This window comes from Pelodiscus sinensis, chromosome 14, assembly GCF_049634645.1.
Source record: "Pelodiscus sinensis isolate JC-2024 chromosome 14, ASM4963464v1, whole genome shotgun sequence".
Taxonomy (NCBI): Eukaryota; Metazoa; Chordata; order Testudines; family Trionychidae; genus Pelodiscus; species Pelodiscus sinensis.
The window spans coordinates 44,446,763-44,470,642 of NC_134724.1; the positions used below are offsets into that span (position 1 = coordinate 44,446,763).

Sequence of the window (23,880 nt, forward strand, 5' to 3'; positions counted from 1 at the left end):
ATCAACATATAATGAAGAGCCTCATTATATTTAAAGCTACAGTTCTGGTATACAATTTGTTACTATCTATTTATTGCAGGGTCTCAAAGTCCCAGCCCGTGGGCCATCCCCATGGGGAGCAATTGCATAATTCAGCCTGGAATTTCCAACAGGATGGGGGTGAGAGCTGTCCATCCTCCATTTTCCAATCCCCATGTCTTCCCGCCATCGCCCTGCCCTCTCTCCCCAGGGAGGGGCCTGGCATTGTGCGGCACAGTGGTCCACACACACACCTCTACACTTTCCACAGCAGAAGGAGCCAAAGGAAAGCAGAGTGAGTGCACTCACCCACCACTTCCCCTGTAGCTTCTGCTATCATGGACAGTGCGGGTTGGGGGTGTGACTAGGAGTCTGGAATCCCAGATTTATGACATATGTGCAAACATAACTTCATATACTGTCTTAAAGTACGGCATCCCTAAACCAACACACAAGACGAAAAAGGATCTTACACATAAGTAATCCAAGACAAAAAATAATTATAGTATTATACTTTGCACAAGTAGCATCATATATATTTCCACTATGCTAATTAATATTTCTAGGAGTTAGGCAAGCACTCTCCTCCCCGTTTTACACATGGGGAAATTAAGGAATATGGAGACTCTTACGAACGCACACTGCAAGTTAAGGTATGGCCAGGAGGTTCAGAAATCTCTGACTCCCGTCCACTCACCCAAAAATTGTAAATAAAGTTATAACATTTTTAAATTCTCCCCTTTCACTGGACTATTTTATTATTAAAGAAAAACAAAAAAGGTTTACCACAAAAAGATTATGCATCCAAGGAGCTGATAGAGGAAGTATCTGAGGGTACATCTGCACTACAAAGTTAATTCGAAATAATAGCAGTTATTTCGAATTAACTTTAATAGGGTCTACACAGGCAAACCGCTATTTAGAAATAAATTCAAAATAGTGGAGCCCTTATTTCGAATTTGGTAAACCTCATTCTACGAGGAGTACCACCAAATTTGAAATAGCTGTTTTGAATTAAGTGCTGTGTAGACACTTAATTCAAAATAGGGGGCCTCCAGCTCTTCCCAGAGAGCCCTGGTGGCCACTCTGGGCACAAACAGGAAAACTTACTCTCCTCTACCCCCAGCCCTGGAGCTATGAAAGGGGTAGACCCTGGCCACAGTGCCTGTGCCAGCTCCAAGCCTGTCATCCCAGAGCCAGCAATGGCCACCGGGGCCTCTGACCCAGTGGCCCCAAAACATGAGCCAGCAAGCCACTGGCAGCCAGCCCTCCACCGCTCCCCAGGAGCAGTCTGCCAGCTCCCAGGAGCCTGCCAGGGGCTTGAGAAGGCGGGTGCCTTTCTGGTCCAGGGTGGAGATCATGGACCTTATTCAGGTTTGGGGGGGATGCCCCCAACGTCCACGATCTCCGCACTAGACGGAGGAATGTAGCTGTCTATGGCAGGATAGCTGCCAGCCTGGCCACCAAAAGCCACATGTGAACCCAGGAGCAGATTAGCATGAAAGTCAAGTTGGTCTGGCGAGACCCCCCAACCCTGAGCCCTGAGCTTCCCCTTCCAGATTCCTCCTCCCAGGTTTCCCCCTCCCCTCTTTCACCCTCTCTCTTTCCCTCTCCCACCTCCTTTTCCCAGTCTCCCCAAAGGTTCGTTTCCCCCCCCCCCCCGTTTTGTTCAATAAACCCAGTTTCTATTTTTGAATGTACGTGTCTTTTATTTGACATCAGGAAGGGGGGCTAGGGACGGGTAAGTGGAAGGACGTGAGGGAGGAATGGGGCATGAGCCCCTGGTGGGTAGGACTGGGGAGGCTTTGAAGGCTCCTTGGGGTGGACGCTCTCCCTCAGGGCCTCCTGGATTCTGACAGCCACCCGATGGACCCCCCGGATGGCAGCCTGCAGCAAGTGCAGCCGGGCTGACAGCAACAACCCCACGAGATGCACCAGCGTGCCCAGGGGCAGCTCTGGCTCCACACGGCCGAGTGCTGTGGTGTCCCAAGTTCGGGCACTCAGGGACTCCAAGACAGGACTGCTTTGCTGTCCCTCATTGAGGTAGACAAGCAAGCAGGGAACCCTGAGAACTGTCTGTCCGGCTGGGGGTAGAGTCCCTTTAAGCATAGAGCTCAGTTAGCCTCAGGGAGAAGCCCCACACACTAAGTCCTAACCTGATGCCCTGCCGGCACTGGTTCCGGCCAGCCTGAACTTCGGTTCAGGGTCCACTCAGTGTGGACGTGCTATTTCGAAATAGCAAAATGCTATTTTGAAATAGTTTTTGTGTATAGATGCATTATTTCGAATTAGCTTAATTCGAATTAACTATTTTGAATTAAGTTAGTTCAAAATAGCACTGTAGTGTAGACATACCCTGAGTCTTTAGCTATCATCTTTGGAAAATCATGGAAGATAGGAGACATTCCAGAAGACTGGAAAAGGGCAAATACAGTGCCTAGCTATAGAAAGGGAAATAAGAACAACCCAGGAAACTTCTGTGCCAGGAAAGATAATGGAGAAAGTAATTAAGGAAATCATCTGCAAACACTTGGATAATAATAAAGTGATAGGGAACAGCCAGCATGGATTTATAAAGAACAAATCATGTCAAACCAATCTGATAGCTTTCTTTGATAGGATAACAAGTCTTGTGGATACGGGAGAAGCAGTGGCTATGGTATACCTAGACTTTAGTAAGGCATTTAATACGGTCTCGCATGATATTCTTATCAATAAACTAGGCAAATACAACTTAGATAGGGCTACTATAAGGTGGGTGCATAACTGGCTGGATAACCATTCTCAGAGAGTAGTTATTAATGGTTCACAAACCTGATGGAAAGGTATAACAAGTGGGATTCTGCAGGGGTCTGGGACAGGTTCTGTTCAATATCTTCATCATCAGCATAGAGAGTACGCTTATTAAGTTTGCAGATGATACCAAGATGGGAGGGGTTACAACTGCTTTGGAGGATAGGGTCATAATTCAAAATGATCTGGACAAACTGAAGAAATGGTCTGAGATAAACAGGATGAAGTTTAATAAGGACAAATGCAAAGTGCTCCACTTCGGAAGGAACAATCAGTTTCACACAAACAGAATGGGAAGCAACTGTCTAGGAAGGAGTACGGCAGAAAGGGATCTAGGTCTATAGTGTACCACAAGCTAACTATGAGTCAACAGTGTGACGCTGTTGCAAAAAAAGCAAAGATGATTCTAGGATGCCTTAACAGGTGTGTTGTGAGCAAGATATGAGAAGTCATTCTTCCGCTCTACTCTGCTCTGGTTAGGCCTCAGTTGGAGTATTGTGTCCAGTTCTGGGCACCACATTTCAAGAAAGATGTGGAGAAACTGGAGAGGGTCCAGAGAAGAGCTACAAGAATGGTTAAAGGTCTAGGGAACATGACCTATGAAGGAAGACTGAAAGAACTGGGATTGTTTAGTTTGGCAAAGAGAAGATTGAGAGGTTTTCAGGTATCTAAAAGGGTGTCAGAAGAAGGAGGGACAAAAAAATGCTTCTTGGCCTCTGAGGATAGAACAAGAATCAATGGACTTAAACTGCAGCAAGGGAGGTTTAGGTTGGACATTAGGAAAAAGTTCCTAACTGTCAGGGTGGTCAAACCCTGGAATAACTTTCCTGGGGAGGTTGTGAAATCTCCATCTCTGGAAATATTTAAGAGTAGGTTAGATAAACATCTATCAGGGATGGTTTAGACAGTACTGAGTCCAGCCATGAGGGCAGGGGACTGGACTAAATAACCTCTCAAGGTCCCTTCCAGTCCTAGTATTTTGTGATTCTACGATACACCATCTGGAATTATAGGCCAGTACACTGGAAAACTGTAAGAGCAAGAAAACATTGCAAGATTCCACAAAATGGGAACTTTTCAAAACTGCTGCTGCTTTCTAACAAGTGTCAAATTTTGGCATAGCTGGATCTGATACAAGGATAATCAGGAACTCCGACATGCAACCTTTTTTTGTCAGAAACTGCAACCAAAGTAAGAGTAAGAAAGAAGAATATGCAGACAAGGTCTAGCATGAAACTTTTATTAAGAAAAACAAAACAACAATCCTTTTAAAAAGTTTGTTCTCATACACCTCTGCAAGGAGAACACTTTGGATATGTCTACATAGCAGCATTATTCCAAAATAACAAAGAGTGCATCTACACTACAAGCCTTTATTTTGAAATAATGTCAAGCTGGAGGACTTACTCTAACTCCCGTAACCCTCATTTTACGAGGAGTAAGAGAAATCACAGGAAGAGTGTGCTTCCTTTGACTTCCTGCTCTGTAGACAGCACCTAAAGCCGAGTTAAGCTGTTTTGACTTAAGCTACACAATTGACATAGCTGAAGATGCATAGCTTAATTCAACTTTAGCCCTTTTGTGTAGACAAACCCGTTGTGTGCTCATTATTCATGCAGGATCTTTTATACTATACTACTTCAGCTAGTAGGAAACTGAAGTTCTAATAGCTCCTCCATACTTGAAAATATTAATTTTATTTTATTATCTCTTTAAGAAAGAAAAATAGAGGAAGGACTGCTACTACAAGATGCTATAGGTATTACCCATCAAAGATTTTATGTATTTGGCTAAGAGTGTTCAAACAACATTATCAGAAGCCAAGTACCCAAATTGTGAGATATACAGCACACAAAAAACTTCCCTCCTTCATCTACAAAGATCTCTTCCAATCAAGAAGCCACAGACCTATAGGGAAACATCCCAAAATACAAGGATGAATCTACCTTGAGATGGTGACTTTATAAGTTTTAGCCTTCTTTTGGAAGTCTCACATAAAAAAATAGCCGAACTTTAAATACTCTGTCAGATACAAATTTAGAACAACCATCAATATCCACCCAAATGCTGAGATGCCCATTCATATTCAGATACAAGCTAGAAAGCAGGGCTGCCTGAAACAGATTTAGAGACCCTTTGACAGTCAGAAATACCCTTAAATTCTTGTTGAGAAGGAAACCAAAATAATTTCCCCTTTGTTCTATTCTATATAGGATTTTATATGGACCCTCTTGCTGTATGAGTGCCTTTCAGTTCTTGGCAACCCCTTGAGGCTGAGGATGATTTTTTTATGTGTTTCATTTTTACAGGTCCTTTGGTGACTGAGGAGTCTGATCCTTGACACACGGGCCCATTGGCAAATGTCGCAGGTGGTGGTGTAAGTCAGCATTGCACTGCAGTTGTCTTTTTTTCCTTGGCAATTTTCCTCAAAAGTGGACATAACCTTTCTGACAAGTCTTTGCCAGTTACCCTAATCCTGAGCTACTGTCTCCCATGTGTGTGGTGTTTATGCCATATCTCTCGATGTTTATTTTGAGGGTTCTCCTCTCACTTCCAAAAGTTTAATTGTAACTCTAACAGGAGTAACTGTACTGAAGTCAACAGAGTAACGTGTGTAAAACTGGTGAGAAGAAATAAGCCTAGTGAATTGGAGCCCTCCTTTTCGGTTGAGCAACTTCCAGAGGGGATGATCCAGTAAATTCTGAAACTTAAATGTGGTGTCAGTAGAGGAAAAGTGTGAGATTCAGGTAAGAGAAAACTTTGTGAAAAACACTTGCTTTCTGATTCTGCATTTCCCTTCATTGCTATGCAAGTAAGTTTGGGCTCCCTAACTGGAAATGAAACCAGGCATAGACACATATACTAGCTGTTCTATATTGCTTTTCTTTGTTGGTTCTTTGACAAACCACGACCCAATTCCTCTCAGAAAATAACAGAGAATGAGTTTGGTTCATTGCTTATACTTCACTGGCTGAGTCACAGGTCCACTCGCTGAAGTAGCCTTTTGGAGTGAGAGTGTACTAATTCAGTCCAATTTGGGGATTGGGCTCTGTAGTGCTCTTTCTAGCTAACCTTCTCTATTTGACATCTCCCATAGGTCCCAGACTTTTAAATAACAGCAATCTACAAAAATACGGCAAACAGCTTACTCTCTCCTTCCTGCGTGATTTTATACAGCATTTAGAACTTTCTCAGTTGATTAACACACTTTCTCCTTCCCATCTAAGTCATTATGCACCTTTTATTCCTTCTTTGAAAGAACCTGTTCTCTACTGGTGCTGACATGGCTAAACAATCCTATCCAGTAGAGTCCTGCATGGATACAAATTTCTCTCTGCAGATGTGGTTATCCACAGATAGAAACCAGTATCTGCTAAACTCCAGAGCTTTACTGCCAGAACCAAAGAAGAACAACAGGTGTTACTGCTCCCATGAGCCCCGTGCTAGTAGTTGCTGCTGGTTGTGCAGCTGTGCCACCTTTGGCCCTTCCATACATATGCATCTCCTATCAAGGATCGTATTATCCCATGGTCAGAAGGAGATGCTGGTGGAGAGCGCTGGTGCCTGGGAGCGATGGCAACATGTTCTCTTCCTTTTGGATGCTGTGGTTCCCAGGAGTAGTCCTGCGGTTTAGCAGATACCAATTTCTATCTACAGCTACGTGCATCCACAGATAGAAATCTGCATCCATGACATGCTCTGCCTATCCGCGCTCTCAAATTACCATATATTTGCCTGAAAAACTTAGCCCCAATTCTTGTAATTAGGATTTTAAACTATTAAACTTCTTACTTACTATATGTAAACTTTGTTGCCCCCAGGCCTACAATATAGGAGGAGAACTGGAAAAAATCCAAAATGTAATATATAATCTTAGAACAACCAAATAGGGAACAAAAGGAAGTCTTCAAAAGAGGTAAAGATAAACATTATGAAATGTTTCTAGAACAAAAAGAAAAGTGAACAATGAACAAGGCAGTAGGCCTCTGAGCGATGAAAAAGGTATTTTACTGAAAGGAGAGTGAGAGATGTGGCTCAACAAAATTTATTTGCTCTACTGTTCACAAAGGACGGAAGACAGATGTCAGAAACAGACATTAATTTCCCAGAGAGGAAGAAGAAATACTGACAGAAACCAGATTCATGCCAGAAAGTGTTTAGGAAATTAGAAAGTGTAAAGACTGCCAAAACTATAGGACCAGATGGGATGCAGCCTCAATTTCTAAAACGAGGAGTAAATGAGATGGAAGAACCATTAACAGATATATTTAGAAGGTATGTGAGAACAGGGGAATTACTGAAGGACTGGAGAGAGGCAAATGTAACACCGTCTCAGACCTTTAATTTAAACAGCAGCAAAGATATTGGAACACTAACAGATTTCCATGTTGTGTTTTGCTGTGCCAGTATTAACGTTACCATGGCAACATTATGTACAGCGAGCAGAGAGGGAGTATCACAGTCAGTTTAAGGGTAACTACGGTATCCTTATGTAGGAAATGGACAATGAAATGCCTTAGCAGGTTTTGTCTGCTCTTCAGGAAAAAACTGTTTTGGTCTTTTAAATTCTTGCTATCTGAGGTAGCTAATTAGCAGGTGGATGTGCCACTGAAGAGCTTAGATTCTGACAGAGTGACAACTGATGGCAGTTGGGCTGAAGAGTAGGCAACCCTGGAAGAAAGGGTGAGATGAGAGACAGAGACAAGCAGGAAACAAAAATCCTTAAGAAGGATATATAAAAACAGAGAACAGAACAATAAAATACAGTGAACTGGAGAAGAGAAACAAGACCATGGAAGAAAAAAGAGAAAATGAATGAAAGAAATGATACCCATGAAAGGAAAAGGGGAAAAAATAGGTTTTCCTGCAGAAATCACCAGATGTCAGAGTTAAAAAGGCAAGTGCCAATTTTTGGTGAGTTTTCTACTAATCAAGTTGCGCTAACAGCAGAGACAGGCATTTGGATACCATGGTAATGGCAAGCTGTGTAAGAATATACAAAAACTAACTAAGGTTTAACAGGATATTATGATTTTAATAAACTGTTTCCCTGTCAAAATGTAGGAGAAAAAAAGCAAGCAGGGAGTCCGAGAAAGAACCGTGCTTATTGGGTGAAGATGGAACATTTTCTTAATCTAAAAGCGAAAGTTCATATATGTATAAAACCTTTGTGAAATGAAATGCAGACAGAGTTTACAAACAGCAGGGTAAACCTTAACTGCCAGTAGAAAATGCTAGAACGCAGTCCGACCTTCAGGGCCATCCTTACTCATATGTGTGATAAGCAGATGCATATGGCTAGGGTTGCCAGGTGTCCGGTATTCTACCAGACAGTCTGGTATTTGCGCTCTTTGTCTGGTAAAAAAAAATCAGAGAACACCGGACATGTGCAATGTCCGATACTCTCTGATTTTTCCGGCTGCGCACCGGACGGAAGCCTGGCATGGGCGAGGGGAGCGGCTGGAAGGCGGGGCCACGATCGGTGCTAGGAGCCTGTGATTGCACAGAAGCCCGGCAGGGGTGGAGGGAGTGGCTGGGAGTCCCCCGCAAGGCTTCTGAAGCGCCCAGAGCAGTGATCACGGCCCCGCCTCCCAGGTGGGGAATCCCAGCTGGTAGGCAGGACTGCAGTCACCGCTCTGGGTGCTTCAGAAGTCTTGCTGGGGCGGAGGGAGTGGCTGGGAATCCTAGCCACTCCCCCTAGCTCCGCAAGGCTTCTGCGCAATCACAGGCTCCCAGCGCCAATCATGGCCCCACCTCCCAGCCTGGGAGTCCCAGCTGGGAGGCAGGGTTGTGATCGTCGCTCTGGGCACCCGGTGTTCTCTTTTCTTTTCTTTTCTTTTGCTTGACCAAAAAATACTGCGTGTCCAGTATTTTTTGGGAGACCATCTGGCAACTCTACACAGGGCACCCAAATATTTGGGGCACCACAGGGTCTGAATGTCTACCCATCTCTTCCTCTTTTGAGCTCTGAAGATCTACTTCCTCTGAAGAGGATCGAGTTAACTTAAAAGTGAAAAAGCCTGCCAGATCTATTAGCAGAACATTGAACCTGCAAAAGAGCCACTCAAGTGGTAATGAAGCCATTTAACAGGCATTGCCAAACCTGGATTTATACCATCAGTTTCTAAATTGACTGTGATAGTCATAGGACCTTAGTTTAAAATCTGCTATAAAATATTTCATTAGTGTGTTGCTGAAGATTATAAAATCGCATCTCTAAAAAATCATCGGGCCTTCCCTCTTCTTTTGTTGGGCATGAGGGCACCAGTTTAATAGTGCAGTTGAAGGCCCCATAAATGCTCAGAATGTCTCTGCTAACCTTTGCATTTACTCTGTTTAGAGCAGCTGAAGGTTCCAGGGTTGCATTAATACTAGGGTTGCCTATAGCTAATACCCATATGGGCCATGCATCTGTGTAAAAAGATACAGAAAGGGAGCGAGATGGTTTATGTTAGTTAGAATAGATAAACACCACTCAAAAACTTCCCTACACAGAAAAAATTCCTACCTGATCATATCCACCAGGTATACTGTTCCCTGGTAAAACTAAGGGAGCTTTAACTTTGCTTACATGGGATGTTCATTTCTTTATCATGAAAGTTGAACTTACAAATGTAGAATTATGTACAAACTTCATTCAAAAATAAAAAATGTAAAACTTTAGAACCCACAAGTTAACTCAGCCCCTCTCCTTGTTGAGCCAATTGCTCAAACAAACAAGATTTTTTGGGGGGTTTAGATTTGCGGAAGATAACGCTGCCCGTTTCCCGTTTACAGTGTCACCTGAAAGTAAGAAGAAGCATTTGCATGGCACTCTGGTAGCTGGTGTTGCAAGATATTAACGTGCCAGATGCATTAAGAATTCATATATCCCTTCATATTCTGTCCACCATTTTCCAGAGGACATGTGTTTGATAATTAGAGGTTCTGCTTGATAATGGTCCTAAGTAGTGCAAACCAATACATGTTCATTTTCATCACCATAATCTTAAACCTTGGGTCAAGTGCAGTAGCTATGTTTAGAAATCTCACATTGTTCCTTGCCAAATTTGAAAGAAAAGTGTTCTTAAAACAAACATGTACTGGGTCATCATCAGAGATTGCTGTAACATTAAATATATTGCAGAATACAGATAAAACAGAGCAGGAGACGTAAAATTCTTCCCTAAGGAGTCAGACACAAATTTAATTAATACATTATTAATTTGAGTGATGAGCATTGAAGTCTGTCCCTTGGAATGGGGACTGAAGCATGAAGTGACATATGAATATTTAGCATATCTGGAACATAAATACCTTGCAATTCTGGCTACATAAGTGCCATGTGAACACCTGTCCTCAGTTTCAGGTGACACTGTAAATAAGAAGCAGGCAACATTATCCTGAATGCAAACAAACTTGTTTCTCTAAGCCCAGTTCTACACTATTTCTAAATAACCTTTCCACCCCAAGGTTGCATTTATAAGCGGAGCATCCACACTACCAAGCTCGTTAGTTCAAAATTACAGGCCGCAGAATTCAAAAACTGTACTCCTGCTTTTCATCAAGAGTAATGCTAATTCCGAAATAATTATTTTGAAATAATTACTCCCCAGAGTAATTCAAATTAATTACTCCCTAGAGCTTTCTGGGGCTCTAAGTTGACGATAGTGTATCCACATTAACAGATCCTGTCTTGGACTAATTTCGAGGCTTCCCTAAAGAGTGAACATACTAGTTTGAATTTATTAAATCAGGAGTTATTCAGTCAAATTTATTAATTTTGAAATAGTTTCCTAGTTTAGGCATGGCTTAAGTGATTGGTTGAATATGAAGTAGGACTGAATGGACATGAAGGGTCTAAACATTATTTTGTTTTTGAGTGTAGTTATGTAACAAAAATAATCTACTTTGTAAGTTGCACTTTCACAATAAAAAGATTACATTACAGTACTTGTATGAGATGAATTGAAAATTATTACTTTTATCATTTTTACTGTGCAAATATTTGTAATAATAATAATATAAAATGAGCACTGTTCACTTTGTATTATGTGCTGTAATTTAAATCAGTGTATTTGAAAATGCAAAAAAATCCAAAATATTTAATAATTTCCAATTTCTTAAGTGTGATTAAAACTGTGATTAATCATGATTAATTTTTAATAGATTAATTACATGAGTTAACTGTGATTAAATGACATTCCTAAAAAGAATAAAACCAAAAATCCTCCATGAACGAAATGACCATTCTCTGCCCAGTTCAAGTATGCCACACTTTTTGACAGAGCTATTATTAAGAGAGAAATGATATTTTCAATGTCATGAGGTTTTTTCTATTACAGACCAGATATTTTCTGATATTATGTAAAAATGAAATAACAAAGGGCATCTGCACTGCCCTTATTAAAGCTTGTTTGCTAGAATTATGCCAATGCAGAAAAATGACTAACACAAAAGTAATTACTGAGCATAAATCCACACCGCAGTTGAACAGTAGTCACTAGCTCAATGACAAATTAAATTAGAAGCATAAACGGCAAGGACTGAGAGGACTTAAACATCATCAGATTCTAAAACAAATTCTGCCCTCAGATTACCTTGTATAGGGGATCAGGATACATGATACTGTTGTAGGGAGACAAAGGGAAGATAACCCAGCCCCTGGAAGAGAGAACTGCAGAGAATGTAAGAACAGCAACTGATTGAAGGGGTAGTATCTAGCCAGCTGTCTGAATGGATGAGAGGAGTTTGCTGTGTGATATGAGAGCAAGTGTGTAAATTTGGGGGAGTTGTGATTAATTTTCTTAAGTAAACAGCACACCACACACTGAAAGGAATAGCCTGAAATCTTGCTGATTAACTCATCTGCCTTCTCTCTCTGAATCAGATACGTGCTTATCAGACAGCGTCACCATAGCTATTTCACTCAGATTCTTTGACAAAATAAATATAAATGTTATATACAAAAATATGTTAGAGGGTTAAGGTTGCAAAGTAAAGCACTAAAAAGTTTGGAAATGCCAGCTCTAGAGTTGCCTGGGTACATTTAATGTGAAGCGTTTGGAGCACTCTAAGTAGGGTTGCCAGATGTCTGGTATTGACCCGGACAGTACGGTATTTTAGCCTTCTCTCAGGTAAAAAAATGCAGAAAATACTGGTATTGTCTGATTTTTTTCCCGGACAGGGGGCGAAAGTACCAGACTGTCCAGGTCAATACCGGACACCTGGCAACCATAAGCAACCGGGCCTAGCATGCCCACTTCCACCCCCCCTTAGCTGGTTCTGTAGGGGAGCTGTCTGGTCCGGAGCAGGGAGAGAAGGCAGAGAAGATAGCGACTGCCTGCCTGGGTGTAGCGTCGCAATCAGCCGCCTCTCAGAAAGTCATACCTAGGGCATACTGAGCATGTGTAGTGCAACTGAGCATGCTCAGTAAGAGCTGCTGTTACTATTGCCCTCACTGTGCTGCTACCCTGGCAGCCTGTTAAGAATGGCAGAGCCCAGATCCTGCTCTTAAAGGGGCCATGCTGGGTTTTTTTTATTTCTTTTTTTTCCCCCTTATCTCTCAGGGCGCCCCCCCCCCTTTTTTTTTCTCAACAACTTTGATCCTCCCCCCCCCCCCTTTTTTTTCAGCAGAATTTCCCCAGTGGTTTTTTTTGGGGGGGGAGAAGGGGTGTTTGGTATTTTTGGTTAAACCATCTGGCAACCCTAACTTTAAGATATTATGATACAGTCTTTAATTACATGATTGTGACACAAGGACACTTTAGTGAGAACTGTTAGAGATGCAGAAGGGTTACAGGGATCACTCAGGTCTTGTTTCTTCACACTAGGTTCACCAAATGGTGTCATGCAAGGTCTTCATTGAAACCCTTGTTTGTCACACTGGCCATCATAATCATTAGACAATATATATATGGAGAGTATATGTAAAGTTATGTTAATATACTGAATTATGTTTTTCAGGTATATGAATAGCGGCTGGCCAAGCAGAGATTGCTAACCTAGTATATTTCAGGTAGGAGATGTTTACCTATATAATTTTCTATATGTAAATTGAGTATTAGGCAGTTCGCAATTTACAGTGTCAGCCAAATGTGCTTGAAGAGATTGTAAATCTTCAAGAGAAAAAAGAAGAAGAAGAAATAAATCAGCAGGAGGGAGTCCTTCTAATAAGTGAAGACAATGAATTTTGGGACTATAATTGTAGGTACAGGGACTCACTGCATTCTTCATCTAAGTAGTAAGCAGTCTCTGATTCATGAAAAAAAGGATCAAAGCCTGTTGTGGCTGAAAAATTCTGGAGATACTTTGGAGTGAGCAAAACTTTTATTAGCATGGGGGGAGGCAGGTGGGTATCCAAAGACATATAAGATCCATAATGTCTGTATTATTATATATATAAGCCTTTGTTTACAATATTTCTACATTTTATCACTTGAATCTCTGTTCTTTATATTACTTCTTGTTTTTACCACAAACTTACCTAAGAGCAGTGTGCTGTGTGGAACTGAAATATAAAGTGTATCTGGTTAGGTAGGGTGGATTGTTCCTTTGGGAAAAGAGGATTTGGGAATGCTATGAATGTCCAATGGATCAGGGATTGGGATTCTTGGAGGACTTGAGGGTTAGAATGGGCGTAGCATCAAACCATAAAGAGACTGCAGGGTCTGCAGAGACCTGCAGGGTCTGTGTTGCCAGAGGCTAGTAAAGCTGGGGAACTGACCCTCAGCAGGCAGAGACAAGGCATGCTCATGCTAAGGGCAGAAGGAAGTGAGATGCCTCACAGCCCTCGGTGTGCCCAAGAAGTGTAGCACTGATCACATACTATTTTCTCAATAGAATCTCTGCTTTAATCAGTGCACATGATGGACAGTATATGATTAACAAGCAGCTTTTCAATATTTTGTCTTCTCACTGTTCAATGTATTGTCCTAGGTCAGATCACTAAAACCGTGCCCTAATGAAAGAATTATTAGTATCCTCTTGGGCTTCCATATGGGTACTGATCACTATAGCATCTGAGTGCTTCACAAATTTTACTTGACCTTCACATACTTTGCGATGTGGGGAGGTAGCATTATCCCCTTCTTCACAGACAGGGAGCTGAGGCAGAAAGAGAATTAAAAAAACCCAACCCTGATTCTGGATACCCAGTCTATTAAATCTATCTAGGACCTGATTTTTAAGAGTACTTAGCTTTATATAGCATTTTAAGATTTGTGCACAGTTCCCATTGACTTCAGTTACAATTGTAAGTAATCAAAACCTCTGCAAATCAGGCCCAGGGTGTCAAATTCCCCAGAAAATGAGGACCACAAGTTAATAACCACCTGTGATTTAAGTGGCTCACCTAGCATCACAAACTCTATTGCAGAGGCAGGGATAGAATCTCATTCTACGAACAGCAAACCAGGGAAATGGGGTCCAGATAAAATTACGGTATGGTGGGTTCACAAGTGGTTGAAAGAACATACAGGCAGCCCCCGACTTACGTCGGATCCGCACTTACGAATGGGGCTTTCTCGCCCCGGAGCTCACAGGCAGCGGTCAGCCACCTGGAGCTCCGGGGCGAGAAAAGCTGCTCCAGCTGCCCTGGTCTGCTGGGGACCGTCTCCAGCAGACCAGGGACACCGGGAGCAAACCCGCAGCAGCGGCGGGTTCCCGCGCTTCTGAGGCTTTGCCAGAGCAAAGCCTCAGAAGCGCGGGGACCCAGCCGCGGCTGCGGGTTTCCTCCCGGTGCCCCTGGTCTGCTGGGGACCGTCTCCAGCAAACCAGGGGCACCGGGAGCAAAGCGGTCTGGCCAGAGCAAAGCCTCAGAGGTGAGGCACCCCCCGCTGCCGCTTTGCTCCCTGTGTCCCTGGTCTGCTGGGGGGGGCGCAGCTAGTGTGCCCCCCCCCAGCAGACCAGGCTTTTGTTGTGGACCCTGGGGCAGAGCAGCTGGGGCTCTGCCGGTTGGTCCTGCAGCGCCGCTCTGGGCACTACTGGACCAACCCGGCAGCACCCCAACTGCTCTGCCCCAGGCATCCTGATTCAGCCGCTGCTGGTCAGTTTCAGCAGTGGCTGAATCAGGACTCCTGGGGCAGAGCAGCTGGGGTGCTGCTGGGTTGGTCCAGTAGCGCCGAGGAGCGGTGCTACTAGAGCAACCCAGCAGCACCCCAGCTACTCTGCCCCAGACGTCCCCAAGTCAGCAGTTGCTCTGCCCCGGGCTTCCTGGAATCAGCTGCTGATCAGTTTCAGCAGCAGCTGACTTGGGGTTCTTAAGCTGAATCTGTATGTAAGTCAGAACTGGCGGTCAGTTTCAGCAGCGGCTGAATCTGGACGCCAGTTCCGACTTACATACAGATTCAACTTAAGAACAAACCTACAGTCCCTATCTTGTACGTAACCCGGGGACTGCCTGTACTCAAAGAGCAGTTTTTTAATGGTTTGCTGTCCATCTGGGCTGATGGACACCCAGGGTACTGTGGTCTAATGGTATTCAGTGTTTTTGTTAATGACTTGGATAATGTAATGGAGAATATGCATAGAAAATCTGCAGATGACACTAAGCAGGGAGGAGTTGCAAGCACAGTGGAGAAGGGGATCAGAATTCAAAAAAGACCTTGACAAATTGGAGAACTATACTGAAATCAACAAAATTAAATAAAGACAAAAGCATGTGAGAAGGAAAAAAGTCAAATGCACAAATACAAAACGGTTAGGTAGTAATACTGCTGAAAAGGAGCTAGGGGCTATAGTGGATCAAAAAATGAATATGAACTAATAATGTGATACAGTTGCAAAAAAGTCTAATATTTTGGAGTGTATTAACAGTGGTAAGACAGGAAGTGATTATCCCACACCAGTCAGCAACCATGAGGCCTCAGCTGTAGTACTGTGTCCAATTATGGGTGGTACAATTTAAGAAGGATGTGGATCAACTAGACTTAACCAAAAGGGTACAAAAATATTGATAAACACTCCAGAAATTTTTACTTCAGAGGAAATGTTTAAAAAATAAGGCATAGTTTAATCTTAAGAAAAAATGACCAAGGGGGATCAGAAAAAAACCTGTTACTTACTTTTCATAACTGTTGTTCCTTGAGATGTGTTGCTCATGTCCATTCCAAATAGATGTGTGTGAGCCACGTGCATGGTCATCAGAAGGTTTTTCCCCTAGCAATATCAATAGGTTGTCTATGGAGACCTCTGGAGTGGTGCCAATATGGTCATGTATACAGTCCACTGCTGACCCTACGCTCCCTCCCACCCCGCTGAGTTCCTTCTTGCCAGAAATACTCTGACAGAAGACAGGCGGGAGGGTACTAGTGGGAAGACAGGTGGGAGGGTACTGGAATGGATGTGAGCAACACATCTCGAAGAACAACAGTTACAAAAGGTAAGTAACCATTTTTTCTTGTTCGAGTGATTGCTCAAGTTGATCCTAAGTAGATGACTCCCAATGAGATGGAGGGGTTGGAGATCACCGATTTGCAGACCGCAATACTGCCCTTCCAAAGGCAGTGCCATCTCTTGTGTGTTTACGAATGGGAGTAGTGAGATGTAAAGGTCTGGATGGATGACCAGTTGCTGCCCTACAAATGTCTTGGATAGGGACATGAGGAAGAAGTGCAGTGGAAGTGGCTTGCTCTCAGGTAGAGTCAGCAAGTTCTTTTTGGTGTCAAGAGATTGCTGGATGAGGACTGTCCTTGATTATTAGGGGCATTAGGAGACCTCCTACACCTCTGATGACTGTTTCTTCTCCCAAAATCGTGCTAAGATGAGAGCCAGAGCCACATCATAGCTGGTTTGCCTCTGGAGAGTGCCCTGTTTGTTGCCTCAGAAAGCCCCTGGGGTATGCAAAGCCACTGGATGTCGTCTTGATCCGGGTAGATGGCATGTCCACATCCCCCACCTGGCTAACCCTAGTAAGAGAATCCACTGGTACTGGACTCGACAGCCCAGGTTGTCGATGGTGCTGGCTGATCTCTCTGCACCATAAGGTGTCCTAATGTGGGGCGCACTCCTTTGGACTTGCTTGCCTCGGGTGTAGGAGATCCTTCCCTCTCTGGGTACTTCTATTGCTTGTAGGGTCCCAGGAACTGAGAACAGTGCTGCGAAGTCAGTGCCGAAGTCTTCAGTGCCAGAGAATGTCAGTGCCATGGTGTCTTAGAGGCATATCCTTTTGCGGTGCCATGGTGCCCCACGTCAAGGATGGTGCACTATTGCCCAGAGGAGGCCTGCTTTGGCACTGGGCCCAACTGTGCTGGTTGTGGGAACAGGAAAGATTCCATAAGTAGAAGTATAAATCTATAGTCTCCGACCCTGCACGTTCTCAGCTGAAATCCTTGCAAATTTTCTACTTAACCATGAGATGTGCCACTCTCAAACATTTAAGGCAAGACTCATGGGAGTTTCCTGTTGGCATAAACTTTTGGCCAGAAACACAGGGTTTAAAGCTGTGGGACTGAGGCATGCCCCAGTCCCCAGGGAAGGGGAAGACGACTAGCCCCCTCACTAATATATACACTTATAACTACTGCTAACTACTAGAACTAAACAAATATTTACACTACAAAGCTAGGAAAAATGCTTGCTCAAGGCAGGTGAGTGATAAGCTTCAAGAACCATCACTGGCAGTAAGCAGTATCAAACTCAGCAATGGACAGTATACCTCACCATATCGGCACCATTCCAGGGATCTCCACAGCCAACCTACGGATACTGCTAGGGGAAAAACCTGCTGATGACTGTGTGTACAGTGCACACATGCCTACGTAGAATCTACATGAGCAATTACTCAAAGAAAAAACAGTTTACCAACATGTTAAGGTCTGTTATAAAAAGGATAGGGATCAATTATTTCTCCATGTCCACTGAATCTAGGACAAGTAGTAACGGGCTTAATCTTCAGTAAGGGAACATTATTGGGGGGAAAAAAACCTGTCTAACTTTAAGGTAGTTAAGCTCTGAACACCCTTCCAAGGTAAGTTGTTGACCTGAGTAACTGATAGCAATAGTAAGTTGTGTTCCTCTATGTAGTACTACAGCAGAAAGAGACACTTTCTCAGTGGGTTTCACAGACATTTGCTAACAGCAAAGGAATGGTAAGAACCATAAATCTTGGGGTAAGGTCTACAATGTAACTGGGAGCAAAGCCCCCAACACAAGCAGACAAACTTGTGCTACCAGGGCTCAAGTTGGCATGCTAAAAATATGGACATTCCAGCTATGGCTTTAAAGCCTAGAGGCGTGAGAGCCTGAAGAGAAATGCCAGTTTTAGAAAGTGAGCTCTAGCCCTGCTAACAAGTTTGTGTATGCAGGGCAGCAGTACCCTTCAATTCCATTCTAGGCCCTGGAGTGGAATGTGCTCTATTGAGCACAGGCTCTTTTGCCTGTTTCCTAAATTTTGACCAGCTCCTTCTTTTTTCGCCCTCCAATCTGTCCCTGTCCCAATCCATGTCCAGGTCTTGATCTGGGTACAAACAAGGAAAGGGTGTGTGACAGAGAACAGGAGAGTGAGACCCCCAGTACCCAGGCAAGTCCAACACCGGTCAGGAGCAACCATTAGAGAGAAAGTTCTTCTGAGCCTCTCAATCCCTAGACTAGAGGGAGCATGCTCAGTTGTTCTGTACAGATGGTGCATAGACTATCCCATCACACACAGTAATGGATGATGAAGCTTGCCCAACCATTCTAAGGAGATAGTGCATGTCCATTCTAGTTAGCACTAGGATCATGCTCAGTGGGGAGAAAATCTTCAGAGATTTAGCTGTTAAGCAAGTCTCTAATGAGCATATGCAAACTGAAATTTTTCAAAGACTAATAATTTGGCTAAATTCTGGTAGATTTTCATGGTGACAACAAAAGGCACACCCCTGATATAAGGAACATCCCCTTGCCAAATTTTATATCACAAGTCCAAAGAACAGAGGTGTCAAATAATTTTTAAAAAGTCACCAGAAACGTTTGTATGGACAAACAACCTATTTTTGATCGTTTCATTCTTAGTGACAGCAGAAGCAATTTGGCTGAAATTCTCCAATAAAATTCAGACTGGGGCAGATGTCCAGCATGGAAAATTTAAGATCAAATGGTTAACACTGGCAGAATCATAAACACATGAAAACATGGTTTTATAATGTGATTTGTCAGACAAACTTAAGAATAGAGAAGCAGAGAGTGCTGCCAGACTCCCCTCCCCCTCCATATTTTTTTTAAAAATAGGACCATTCAGAAGGCTGGTTCCAGAATAATTTCTAAGAACAAGAACAAAAACAAACTAGTACAAATGAGATGGGAAGGGAAAGAGAGAGACGATGTAGAAGAAACAGAAGTAAAAAGAATGAATAAATATTCAGAACGGAGAGCCACTTTTCACATTTTGTTCTGGATCCTATCAGCCTCCTCTGGTGTGTTGCATCAGACTAAAGTCCCTTGTCCAAAGTATCCTTGGTGCAATCTGGATGCAAGTACACTGGGTATTAATTTAACTCCTATATCCAAAATCGAGTCCACCCGAGAACACGTTCACAATTTAATTTTATGCAAAGTGATTCTGGCAGCACTGAGACAATTGCATGGGATGTATATAATTCTATAATAGGAACATTATACAACTCCCACACAACAAAAAGATTTAGCAGTTCTTTCAAAAGGAATCTGCACTAGCATATGACATATAACAACAACAACTTGCATCTGCATATGTTCTTCTTAAAGATCCCACAGTGCTTTATCAATTCAATGCAGGCATCACTTCATCTACCATTGAAATACCTCTTTCGTGAAAAATCTAACAGAACATACCAATATGAGGTGGGCATTTAGGTCTGAGAGTGAAAAATATTACGTATAGGTAAAACTACATTGTACTCATTTCAATTGCTTTGGAAGTTATTCAGTTTATGAGCACACATGCACATGCAAGCACACACAAATATTCACATTCAGTACATTCCATATTAGGTATGTCCACAACTGTCTGGAAATTCTCCTTGACACAAGCATTATGAATTCCAGAATCTCATTCAACCCAAGTTTGGAGAACAATGAAAATTAATCCCTATAGTGAATCATTACTAAAAAGAGCTGTAGTTATTACTGTCATGTCATCTTGAATGATATATACAACCCTCAAATCTCAAACAATACTCTTGGTTAGATATTCAGATACCTTTCCAGTATGTGTTTAATAAATCATACATGATAATAATTGCAGCACTAACTGAAATACTTAGTAATATAACATAAACTGAGTGGAGTAAACATAGGGATAGTTATTTATTTAGGCAAAAGTAATGTAAAATCCATATAAAAGGCGGTAAACTTCTTCCAGAATATTTTTCTAAGTATTTTATGTTGTTTCATTATCAGAATCTAATTACATGATTAAAGGAGGATGAAAATGTGAAATGGAAAAGAAGCTGTTACAATTATGAATAGAAAGGAAGAGTAACAAGTAATTGAGCCACAGTGAAGCAAGAGAGGACATGGAACTAAAAAAAAAGCAGAGTGAATTACCAGTTTGGTTCTCAGTTGCCTTCAGATAGGTATCTAAAATTATAAGGATTTATTGACACCATGCCTCCTAAAGTTTGGAGATTCCACTCAAAATTCCTACTAAATGTAAGTTAAATTATGTTTCCACATTATGGACCAAATTTTCAGCAGTATTCAAACATGCCTCCTATTCTACAGACTCACTTTTGACAATTCAACTAAATATACCCTCAAAAAGCATACTTAAACCCATCCATTTTTTGCATACAAATCAGAACATGGTGGGCCAACTGCCTGGCCTACAAGTCAGAATGACTGCTTGCAAGCACACCAGATCTTACATGTACCAGATCCCTACTCTTACACGTACCCTATACATAGGGTTTTCCTGTCATTTTGCCATTCTTTGATTAGAAGCTGATCAAATAGCCATGATTGTCAATAGTCTAACACAAACAGTATATTATTCTAGCCCAATAATTTCAGATGATGATAATAATAATGTTTTTTCAATAAAATTATTTAAACCAAATAAACTGACAGAGTGAAAGCATCAATTAAATGAATACAAGAAAGCCCTATATCATTCAGGAGAGTAAATAAGTCTTCTGAATGAGAAAGCTTCTTTAAATAGAAGCTTTCCATATTTATAGTATAACCATAGATTTCTTCCCCACCTCCCATATACTAAGTGTTTTCCAATAAAACAAACTTCTCCTGGTTCCTGGAGGATAGTTGCTTCTGAAGACTTTTTCATACTAGATCACAATCTTCCAACCTTGAAATAATTTCCTGTTGTCCACTCATGCTTTCTGCTTTGTGTGCCAGTCTACCCAGTTGCTCCCATTCTCCTTTATCTGATAACACTGACATCAGAGAAATGCCTTAAAACAGACTAAAAAGGCAAGGTAGTTGAGATAATATCATATTGGAGTAACTTCTGTTTGTTAAAGAGAAGATTTTGATCTACACATACCTCAGGGAAAAGAACAGATATGACCTGAGAGTGTGAAGAATCTGTGTCCTACAGTCAGTGAGACTGAATAAAGTCAGTATCTCTATTTTAACTAACTTTAAAATTGATTAATAATAAATATATTTACTAACAGATCTTTGTGTTGTATGTATGTGTGTGTGTGTACACATAAAAGGGAACTTTTGCCAGTGATTATGACCTAGCTTGGTGTTTCTTAAACTTTTTAATTCCGAGGAACACCAAACAATAATTTTTTTGAACCTCCCCACTCCCCCCAAAAAAAGAAGTGTCCTGCCCCTTTACAGGCGGCCATTTTGAACTCTGTTGTTCTCCACGGCACACCGGTGTGCCACGGAACACAGTTTAAGAAACACTTACCTAGCTGAAACAAAATACAGGACTATGTAGCACTGTAAAGACTAACAAGATGGTTTATTAGGTGATGAGCTTTCGTGGGCCAGACCCACTTCCTCAGATCAAATAGTGGAAGAAAATTGGCACAACCATATATACCAAAGGATACAATTAAAAAAATGAACACATATGAAAAGGACAAATCACATTTCAGAACAGAAGGGGGATGGGGGGGGAAGGTAAATGTCTGTGAGCTAATGATATTAGAGGTGATAATTGGGGAAGTTATCTTTGTAATGGGTACGATAATTAATGTCTTTGTTTAAACCTAAGTGTAAAGTGTCAAATTTAAGCATGAATGACAGTTCAGATGATTCTCTTTGAAGTGTGGTCTGAAAAGGTCTTTGAAGCTGGATGCAGGTAATCAAGTTGTTGAGACAATGTCCTTTCTGGTTGAAATGGCAAGAAACTGTTTTTTCTTTGTGATCCTGTCTAATATCTGTTTTATGGGCATTGATCCTTTGGTGAAGTGTCTGAGACGTCTGTCCAATGTAAATAGCATAAATTATATTTCTGGATGCGCAGGAATATGTGTTCTTGATCTTATAACTCACTTGGTTAGGTCCAATAATGGTATCAGCAGAGTGAATATGTGGACAAAGCTGGCAACTGGGTTTGTTGCAAGGGAAGGTACCAGGGTTGGTATTAGTGTGGTATGTCCTGTGGTTGTTGGTAAGAATCATCTTGAGGTTAGGTGGTTGTCTGTAGGAGATTATGGGTCTGTCTCCCAGAGTCTCTCGGCGTTTAGTATCCTGTTCCAGTATAGGCTGTAGTTTATTGATAATGCGTTCGAGAGGTTTAAGTTGGGGGCTGTAGGTGATGACAAGTGGTGTTCTATTGTTGGTTTTCTTGGGTCTGTCTTGAAGTAGATGGTTTCTAGGTATTCGTCTGGCTCTTTCAATTTGCTTTTTTATTTCTCCGTGTGGGTAGTTGAGGTTTATAAATGCTTGGTAGAGATCCTGAAGTTTCTGGTCTCTGTCAGTGGGATTAGAAATAAACTGTTTGTGCTTGAGAGATACCTGTGTGGCGTCCTTTGTACTTTGGGAACCCAGTGTCGGACTTTAGACTTACTCTTGCCGACTACATATGTACTGCCATTTTATATCCATTTTGATTATCATCAAGCAGCACATTACACTTTAATTAAAAAACTTGAAATGAAACTATCCTGCCAACTAAAACTGCCAAAGGAACAAAACATGACAGAGATGTACTTTTATTTTTCTGTGGTATGGTGATATACATATATTTTTGCAGCAATATTTCTAGGGCTGGCTGGAACATTTTCTGACACTACCTAGAAATAGGCAGTGATAAAATATGCACTATATGCCTTCATGCATGAAAAGTACTAGTTATACTTCTTTGTTAGTGTGCACATGCATATGTGTGAGAAAGAGAGAGAACTCAATAGTGCACTGGGAAAAAAACAAACTCCAAACATGTTAACAAACGTAACAAACTTTCTAACTGAAACAGCATGTACTGTGTTGACAAATGAAATGTACTGTCACAATGGCAGACATCTGTTGACTTGAAAATATGTTCAGCTTGTTTCCTGGCAATGCTTATTTTAAAATAGCCTATCCCTCTTCTTAATTTATTAAAACTTAAAATATACCAAGAGTTATAGATTTATTTTCAACTGCCAGTCACACTGTTCTCTCTCCTCTTGTAGCTCTAAAATCTGGAAGAACCAAACAAAAGCTTAGGCCTTGTCTCCACCTACCGGGAGATCTACACTGCAGAGATCAAGCTCCCAGGGGTCAATTTAGTGGGTCTAGTAAGGGCCTACTAAACCAACCACAGATTGCAATCCTGTATTCCACTGGTCACAAGGAGTAAAAGAAGAGTATAAATATATTGCTCGAGTTTGCAGGGGTTTGGTCAGAAAGGCCAAAACACAAATGGAATTGCAGCTAGCAAAGGGTGTGAAAGGTAACAAGAACGGTTTCTATAGACATGTTAACAAAAAGGTGGTCAGGGAAGGTGTGGGACCCTTACTAAATGAGAGAGGTATCCTAGTGACAGATGATGCGGGAGAAGCTGAAAAAAGCCAGAAAAAAGCGTCAGCCATGTTAATGCAAATGCCGCGGGGGATATTTAAATCCCCCGCGGATTTGCCTATTCCAACGTGCTACATTAGCATCCCTTTTCCGGAAAGGGGTGCCAATGTAGACACAGCCATGGTGTTTTCTAATAGGAGAAACTTCAGC

At 42.0% G+C, this 23,880-nt stretch overlaps 1 protein-coding gene and 1 long non-coding RNA gene across 4 annotated transcripts in view; one reads left to right on the top strand and one right to left on the bottom strand.

Annotated features, from left to right (window-relative positions):
* Positions 1-23,880, bottom strand: part of ENTREP2 (endosomal transmembrane epsin interactor 2) — a 354,078-nt gene that overhangs the window by 197,362 nt on the left and 132,836 nt on the right. The window lies entirely within an intron of this gene.
* Positions 7,572-23,880, top strand: part of LOC142818364 (uncharacterized) — a 35,353-nt gene continuing 19,044 nt past the window's right edge. The window contains exons 1-3 of one of the 2 annotated variants that reach the window (XR_012895868.1): positions 7,572-7,708; positions 12,757-12,808; positions 20,149-20,324. This is a non-coding gene — a long non-coding RNA (uncharacterized LOC142818364). The remainder of the gene's footprint in view (positions 7,709-12,756; positions 12,809-20,148; positions 20,325-23,880) is intronic. The other variant, XR_012895867.1, reaches the window with a different exon arrangement.